Genomic DNA, 9,366 nt, shown 5'->3' on the forward strand with positions numbered 1-9,366 from the left:
CCTCGCCCTTCACTACCCCCACTCCTGTCCAGGCTGTTCATGTAGATCTCATTCCATTTCTCTGTCATTGGGCGATCCCTGTGTCTTTCTTGGGGTCCTGTTTTCCAGGTAGCCTGCCTGGTGATGTGAGTAGCAGTCCAGTCATCCTTGTTCCACATCTAGTATCCTGTTATGAGTGAGTACATACCATGTTTGTCTTTCTGAGTCTGGGATACCTCACTCAGGATGATTTTTTCTAGATCCATCCATTTGTCTGCAAACCTCATGATGTCATTATTTTTCTCTGCTGAGTAGTATTCCATTGTGTATATGTACCACATTTTGTTTATCCATTCTTCAGTTGAAGGGCATCTAGGTTGTTTCCATGTTCTGGCTATTACAAACAACGCTGATATGAACATAGCTGAACAAGTGCTCTTGTGGTGTGGTTGAGCATTCCTTGGGTATATGCCCAAGAGTGGTATAGCTGGATCTTGGGGGAGATGGATTCCCAATTTTCTAAGAAATCGCCATATTGATTTCCAAAGTGGTTGTACAAGCTTGCATTCCCACCAGCAGTGGAGGAGAGTTCCCCTAGCTCCACATCCTCTCCAGCATAAGGTGTCTTCAGTGTTTTTGATCTTAGCCATTCTGACAGGCGTAAGGTGGTATCTCAGAGTTGTTTTGATTTGCATTTCCCTGATGATTAGGGATGTTGAGCAATTCCTTAAATGTCTTTCAGCCATTTGAGTTTCCTCTGTTGAGAATTCTCTGTTTAGTTCTATAGCCCATTTCTTAATTGGACTGTTGGGCATTTTGATGTCTAATTTCTTGAGTTCCTTATATATTCTGGATATCAGTCCTCTGTCAGATGTGGGATTGGTGAAGATCTTTTCCCATTCTGTAGGCTGTCGCTTTGCTTTGTTGACCGTATCCTTTGCCCTACAAAAGCTTCTCAGTTTCAAGAGGTCCCATTGATTGATTGTTTCTCTCAGTGTCTGTGCTACTGGTGTTCTATTTAGAAAGTGGTCTCCTATGCCAATGTGTTCAAGACTACTTCCTACTTTCTCTTCTAGCAGGTTCAGAGTAGCTGGATTTATGTTGAGGTCCTTGATCCACTTCGACTTAAGTTTTGTGCACGGTGATAGATATGGATCTATTTGCAGCCTTCTACATGTTGATATCCAGTTTTGCCAGCACCATTTGTTGAAGATGCTTTCTTTTTTCCATTGTGCACTTTTGGCTTCTTTGTCAAAAATTATTTGTTCATAGGTGTGCGGATTAATATCAGGGTCTTCAATTCAATTCCATTGGTCCCCATGTCGGTTTTTATGCCAGTACCAAGCTGTTTTTATTACTGTAGCTCTATAGTACAGCTTGAAGTCAGGGATCGTGATGCCTCCAGAGGTTGTTTTATTGTACAGGATTCTTTTGGCTATCCTGGGTTTTTTGTTTTTCCATATGAAGTTGAGTATTATTCTTTCCAGGTCTGTGAAGAATTGTGTTGGTATTTTGATGGGGATTGCATTGAATCTGTAGATTGCTTTTGGTAAGATTGCCATTTTTACTATGTTAGTTCTGCCTATCCATGAGCATGGGAGATCTTTCCATTTTCTGACATCTTCTTCAATTTCTTTTTTGAGGGACTTAAAGTTCTTGTCATATAGGTCCTTCACTTGCTTGGTTAGTATTACCCCAAGGTATTTTATGTCATTTGTGGCTATAGTAAAGGGTGATGTATCTCTGATTTCCTTCTCTGCTTTTTTGTCCATTGTATATAGGAGGGCTACTGATTTTTTGGAGTTGATCTTGTAGCCTGCTATGTTGCTGAAGGTGTTTATAAGCTGTATCAGTTCCTTGGTGGAATCTTTGGGGTTGCTCAAGTATACTATCATGTCATCTGCAAATAGGGAAAGCTTGACTTCTTCCTTTCCAATTTGTATCCCCTTAATCTCCTTATGTTGTCTTATTGCTCTGGCTAGAACTTCAAGTACTATATTGAATAAGTATGGGGAGAGCGGACAGCCTTGCCTCGTTCCTGATTTTAGTGGAATTGCTTTGAGTTTCTCTCCATTTAATTTGATGTTGGCTGTTGGCTTGCTGTAAATTGCCTTTATTATGTTTAGGTATGTTCCCTGTATTCCTGATCGCTCCAAGACCTTTATCATGAAGGGGTGTTGGATTTTGTCAAATGCCTTTTCAGCATCTAGTGAGATGATCATGTGGTTTTTTACTTTGAGTTTGTTTATATGGTGTATCACATTGACAGACTTTCGTATGTTGAACCATCCTTGCATCCCTGGAATGAATCCTACTTGATCATGGTGGATAATTGTTTTGATGTGGTCTTGGAGTCTGTTTGCCAGTATTTTATTGAGTATTTTTGCATCAATGTTCATGAGGGAGATCGGTCTGTAGTTCTCTTTCTTTGTTGTATCCTTGTTTGGTTTGGGAATCAGGGTAATTGTAGCCTCATAGAAGGAGTTTGGTAATGTTCCTTCTGTTTCTATTGTATGGAACAATTTAGAGAGTATTGGTATTAACTCTTCTTTGAAGATCTGGTAGAATTCTGCACTGAAACCATCTGGTCCTGGGCTTTTTTTGGTTGGGAGACTTTTAATGACTGTTTCTATTTCGTTAGGGGTTATTGGACTATTTAAATAGTTTATCTGGTCTTGATTTAATTTAGGTATGTGGTACCTATCCAGAAAATTATCCATTTCTTTTAGGTTTTCCAGTTTTGTGGAATAGAGGTTTTTGAAGTATGACCTGATGATTCTCTGGATTTCCTCAATGTCTGTTGTTATGTCCCCCTTTTCATTTCTGATTTTGTTGATTTGGATGCTCTCTCTCTGTCTTTTGGTTAGTTTGGATAAGGGCTTGTCTATCTTGTTGATTTTCTCAAAGAACCAACTCTTTGTTTCATTAATTTTTTGTATTGTTCTCTTTGTTTCTATTTTATTGATTTCAGCTCTCACTTTGATAATTTCCTGGCATCTATTTTTCCTGGGAGACTTTGCTTCTTCTTGTTCTAGAACTTTCAGGTGTGCTGTTAAGTCACTAGTGTGAGATTTCTCCAGCTTATTTATGTGGGCGTTTAGTGCTATGAATTTCCCTCTTAGTACTGCTTTCATAGTGTCCCATAGGTTTGGATATGTGGTGTCTTCATTTTCGTTGATCTCTAGGAAGTCTTTAATTTCTTTCTTTATTTCTTCCTTAACCCATTGGTGATTCAGGTGGGTATTGTTCAGTTTCCATGAGATTGTAGGTTTTCTGTAGTTTTTGTTGTTGTTGAAAGCCAACTTTAGACCATGGTGGTCTGATAGAACACAGGAGGTTATTCTAATTGTTTTGTATCTGTTTAGATTTGCTTTGTGACCAAGTATGTGGTCGATTTTAGAGAAGGTTCCATGGGGTGCTGAGAAGAAGGTATATTCTTTTTTGTTAGGATGGAATGTTCTGTAGATGTCGATTAAGTCCATTTGAGTCATGACATCAATTAAGTCCTTTATTTCTCTGTTAAGTTTCGATTTGGGGGATCTGTCCAGTGGTGAAAGTGGGGTGTTGAGGTCTCCCACTATTAATGTGTGGGGTTTTATATGTGATTTAAGCTTTAATAATGTTTCTTTTACATATGTGGGTGCCCTTGTGTTTGGGGCATAAATGTTCAGAATTGAGACTTCATCTTGGTGGATCTTTCCTGTGATGAGTATGTAATGCCCTTCTTGATCTCTTTTGATTGATTTTAGTTTGAAGTCTATTTTGCTGGATATCAGGATGGCTACACCCGCTTGTTTCTTAAGACCGTTTGATTGGAAAGTCTTTTCCCAGCCTTTTATTTTTAGGTAGTGTCTATCTTTGAATTTGAGATGTGTTTCTTGTATGCAGCAGAAAGATGGGTCCTGCTTTCGTATCCATTCTGTAAGCCTATGTCTTTTTATAGGTGAATTAAGTCCATTGATATTGAGAGATATTAATGTCCAGTGATTGTTCATTCCTGTTATTTTTTGGTGGTGATGTGTGTGTACTTTTCTTCATTGGGGTCTACTGCTGTGGCTTTATCTATTGCCTGTGTTTTCGAGGTTGTATCTGACTTCCTTAGGTTGGAATTTTCCTTCTAGTGCTTTCTGTAGGGCTGGGTTTGTGGATAAATATTGTTTAAATCTGGCTTTGTCATGGAATGTCTTGTTCACTCCATCTATGACGATTGAAAGTTTTGCTGGGTATATTAGTCTAGGCTGACATCCATGGTCTCTTAATGTCTGCATTACATCTGTCCAGGACCTTCTGGCTTTCAAAGTCTCCATTGAGAAATCGGGTGTTATTCTGATAGGTTTGCCTTTATATGTCACTTGGCCTTTTTCCTTTGCTGCTCTTAATATTCTTTCTTTATTCTGTACGTTTAATTGTTTAATTATTATGTGGCGAGGGGACTTTTTTTGGGGGTCTAGTCTGTTTGGTGTTCTATAGGCTTCCTGTATCTTCATAGGCATTTCCTTCTTTAAGTTGGGAAAGTTTTCTTCTATGATCTTGTTGAATATATTTTCTGTGCCCTTGAGTTGGTATTCTTCTCCTTCTTCTACCCCTATTATTCGTAGGTTTGGTCTTTTCATGGTGTCCCAAATTTCTTGGACATTTTGGTTCATGACTTTGTTGACTTTAGTGTTTTCTTTGACTGATGAATCCATTTCTTCTATTGTATCTTCAACGCTAGAGATCCTCTCTTCCATCTCTTGCATTCTGTTGATTATACTTGCATCTGAAGTTCCCAATCGTTTTCTCAGATTTTCTATTTCCAGCATTCCCTCTGTTTGTGTCTTCTTCATTTTTTCTATTTCCCTTTTCAGGTCTTGGACTGTTTCCTTCATTTGTTTCATTGATTTTTCTTGATTTTCTTTCAGTATTTTATTGTTCTCTTCCAGGACTTTATTGATTTCTTCTAATTTGTTTGCCCTTTCCTCTAGTTGTTTACAGCGTTCTTCACATTTTTTTGTCTTTTCCTCTACACGAGCCTCTAGCTTCTTCATGATGACATTCATAAGGCTATTTTCTTCTGCTTCTTCCAATTTCTGATGTTCAGGTCTAGGTGTTGGAGGAGGGCTAGGGCCTGGTGATGGTGTATTACTATTCATTTTGTTGTATGTGTTTCTGCCTTGACGTCTGCCCATCTCCTTGTGGTTCGTTCCTGGCCTTATTCGCACACTTGGTTCAGAGCTGACAGATTCAGGAAGTCTCTCTCTCTTGTCCAGATGGGAGCTCTCTTGTCCAAATTGGAAGTCCGGGACAGGATGGAAGCTCTTGTTCAGAAGGGAAGTCCGGGGGAGGATGGGTGCTCTCCTCTCTCTCTCTCTCTCTCTCTCTCTCTCTCTCTCTCTCTCTCCTCCAGATGGGAAATCCACGGCAAGATGGGAGCTGGGGGCCAGCCTCTAAGTCTCAAGAAGAGGCTTGGGGCTCAGGCGGATGGGCGTGGGGGCAGGGCGTGGAGACTGCAGGATCTGCCAGGGGTCTTGGAGAAGGAGATCCTTCCCGGTGGGGCTAGAAGGGCACCTGCCCAGGGACCAGAACCTGGGGCCAAGTTGGGTAGGTCTTCCCTGGAGTTGCTGGTGCCCAGGGATGGGGTCCGGGGCAAGCTAGGGCACTCACCTGTGCTTCAGAAGGGAAGTCCGGGGGAAGATGGGAGCTGGGGGCCTGGCCTCTAAGTCTCAAGAAGAGGCTTGGGGCTCAGGCGGATGGGCGTGGGGACAGGGCGTGGAGACTGCCGGGTCTGCCAGGGGTCTTGGAGAAGGGGATCCTTCCCAGTGGGGCTAGAAGGGCACCTGCCCGGGGAGCAGAACCTGGGCCCAAGTTGGGCAGGTCTTCCCCAGAGTGGCTGGTGCCCAGGGATGGGGTCGGGGGCAAGCTAGGGCACTCACCTGTGCTTCAGAAGGGAAGTCCTGGGCAAGATGGGAGCTGGGGGCCGGCCTCTAAGTCTCAGGAAGAGGCTTGGGGCTCAGGCAGATGGGCGTGGGGGCAGGGCGTGGAGACTGCAGGGTCTGCCAAGGGTCTTGGAGAAGGGGATCCTTCCCGGTTGTGGTAGAAGGGCACCTGCCCGGGGACCAGAACCTGGGGCCAAGTTGGGCAGGTCTTCCCCGGAGTGGCTGGTGCCCAGGGATGGGGTCGGGGGCAAGCTAGGGCACTCACCTGTGCTTCAGAAGGGAAGTCCTGGGCAAGATGGGAGCTGGGGGCTGGCCTCTAAGTCTCAGGAAGAGGCTTGGGGCTCAGGCAGATGGGCGTGGGGGCAGGGCGTGGAGACTGCAGGGTCTGCCAGGGGTCTTGAAGAAGGGGATCTTTCCCGGTTGGGGTAGAAGGGCACCTGCCTGGGGACCAGAACCTGGGCCCAAGTTGGGCAGGTCTTCCCCGGAGTGGCTGGTGCCCAGGGATGGGGTCGGCGGCAAGCTAGGGCACTCACCTGTGCTTCAGAAGGGAAGTCCTGGGCAAGATGGGAGCTGGGGGCCGGCCTCTAAGTCTCAGGAAGAGGCTTGGGGCTCAGGCAGATGGGCGTGGGGGCAGGGCGTGGAGACTGCAGGGTCTGCCAAGGGTCTTGGAGAAGGGGATCCTTCCCGGTTGTGGTAGAAGGGCACCTGCCCGGGGACCAGAACCTGGGGCCAAGTTGGGCAGGTCTTCCCCGGAGTGGCTGGTGCCCAGGGATGGGGTCGGGGGCAAGCTAGGGCACTCACCTGTGCTTCAGAAGGGAAGTCCGGGGGAAGATGGGAGCTGGGGGCCGGCCTCTAAGTCTCAGGAAGAGGCTTGGGGCTCAGGCAGATGGGCGTGGGGGCAGGGCGTGGAGACTGCAGGGTCTGCCAGGGGTCTTGGAGAAGGGGATCCTTCCCGGTTGTGGTAGAAGGGCACCTGCCCGGGTACCAGAACCTGGGCCCAAGTTGGGCAGGTCTTCCCCAGAGTGGCTGGTGCCCAGGGATGGGGTCGGGGGCAAGCTAGGGCACTCACCTGTGCTTCAGAAGGGAAGTCCTGGGCAAGATGGGAGCTGGGGGCCGGCCTCTAAGTCTCAGGAAGAGGCTTGGGGCTCAGGCAGATGGGCGTGGGGACAGGGCGTGGAGACTGCCGGGTCTGCCAGGGGTCTTGGAGAAGGGGATCCTTCCCAGTGGGGCTAGAAGGGCACCTGCCCGGGGAGCATAACCTTGGCCCAAGTTAGGCAGGTCTTCCCCAGAGTGGCTGGTGCCCAGGGATGGGGTCGGCGGCAAGCTAGGGCACTCACCTGTGCTTCAGAAGGGAAGTCCTGGGCAAGATGGGAGCTGGGGGCCGGCCTCTAAGTCTCAGGAAGAGGCTTGGGGCTCAGGCAGATGGGCGTGGGGGCAGGGCGTGGAGACTGCAGGGTCTGCCAAGGGTCTTGGAGAAGGGGATCCTTCCCGGTTGTGGTAGAAGGGCACCTGCCCGGGGACCAGAACCTGTGCTTCAGAAGGGAAGTCCTGGGCAAGATGGGAGCTGGGGGCCGGCCTCTAAGTCTCAGGAAGAGCTAGAGATACTTTTCAACTTCATGAAGTCCCATTTATTAATTGTTGATCTTAATGCCTGTGATATTGGTGCTCTGTTTAAGAAATTGTTCCCAGGACTAGTTCTTTTAAGGCTCTTATCAACTTTACCTTCCATCAGGTTTAGTATCTGGCTTTATGTTTAGGTTTTTGATCCACTTGGGCTTGAGTTTGGTGCAGGGTGATAAATATGGATCTACTTGCATTCTTCTACTTGCACACATCCAGTTAGACCGATACCATTCATTGAAGATGCTTCCCCCAAACCCCAACATGTATTTCTGGCTTATTTGTCAGTAACAATTTCTTAATAATTCTTCTCTAATTCTTTACATCCCAACTGCAGTTTCCCGTACCTCCACTCTTCTATATCCTCCTACCCTATCACTCACCTTCCCACTGGGTCTACATTCCCTTTAGCACTCAACACTTGGCATATAACCATTATCACTACCATACCATTGCAACCTTTTACATATTTTTTCATTTGTTCTCATTTGCTGACAGCCAACAAGAATGATTCTGCAATTTAGGATGTGAATCTAGGTGTAGACCTGCACTGGTTCGCCTTTGGACTGAAAGTTAAAAATGTTGATTGAAAGTCCTATTTTCATAGCCCAGCTAAATCAATATAGTTCACATAGCTCCACAGCTTAATTATCTCTGCTACTGTGATTTTCTCCATGGAAACAATGAGTTGTGATTCCTAATACAAACTTTATTATGAAGAAACATTGGAGCTTATCTGCATCTACTCTGAAAGTTTATATTGACAATGTGTTCACAGAAAAGAAAAAAGTAGGAGAAATAGAAAGAGGATGCTATCCTGTTTTTTTTGGCAAAGGATATCCAGCCTGCAACCCATAGCTCCAGGGAAGCTAGCTAGTAAGGAGGACCCTAGGAATTGGATCCTCTATCACATGGATTGCCCAGTGATGGAGAAATGGATGAGATCTACATGAGCAAACTGGGGGTGAGGGAAGGGTAATGGAGGACAAGGGATGGGGGCATGAGAGCTTGGGGAGCAGGAGGTTTGAGCTGGAATAGGAACAGAGTGGAAGAACAAGGAAAGAGATACCATGATAAGTGAAGACACCATGGGAATATGGAGAAACAGAGTGCTTGGGGGGGTGTCCCAGGAATCCACAGGGATAACTCCACCATAGACTACTGGCAATGGTCCTGATGGTGACTGAGCTGGCATACTCTGGTGATCAGATGCCTGAATACCCTGACTGTGCTGTGGGATGTCCTGTATGCTGTAAATATATGTTGCTATGATTGATTGATAAATAAAACAATGATTGGCCAGTAGCAAGGCAGGAAGGATAGTGTAGGTGGGACAAGGAGGAGGAGAACTCTGGGGGGGGGTGGAAGGCAGAGGCAGGGAGATACTGCCAGCCGCCACCATGAGGAACAGGATGTAAAGTACCAGTAAGCCATGAGCCATGTGTCAAGGTATAGATTAATAGAAATGAGTTAATTTAAGATATAAGAACTAGATAGCAAGATGCCTGAGCCATTAGGCCAAATAGTTTAAATAAGTGTCTGTGTGTTTATTTGAGTCTGAGTGGCTTCCGGCCCAGACGGCACTAGAGATAACTCAAGCTACATGACTGTCATGATGGAGCCCTCATCCAGTGACTAATGGAGACAGATGCAGAGATCCTTGGCCAGGTCCCAAGTGGAGCTCCAGGAGTCCAGTCAATGGGGGAGAGGAGGGATTATGTGAGCAAGGGATATCAAGGCCATGAATGGAACAAGTACAGAGACAACTAGCCAAACTAGTAGAAACTCATGAACCATGAACCAATAGCTGAGGAGCTCCCATGGTACGGGATTAGGCCCTCTGGATAGGCAA

The sequence above is a fragment of the Peromyscus eremicus genome, chromosome 1 (assembly GCF_949786415.1).
Source record: "Peromyscus eremicus chromosome 1, PerEre_H2_v1, whole genome shotgun sequence".
Taxonomy (NCBI): Eukaryota; Metazoa; Chordata; class Mammalia; order Rodentia; family Cricetidae; genus Peromyscus; species Peromyscus eremicus.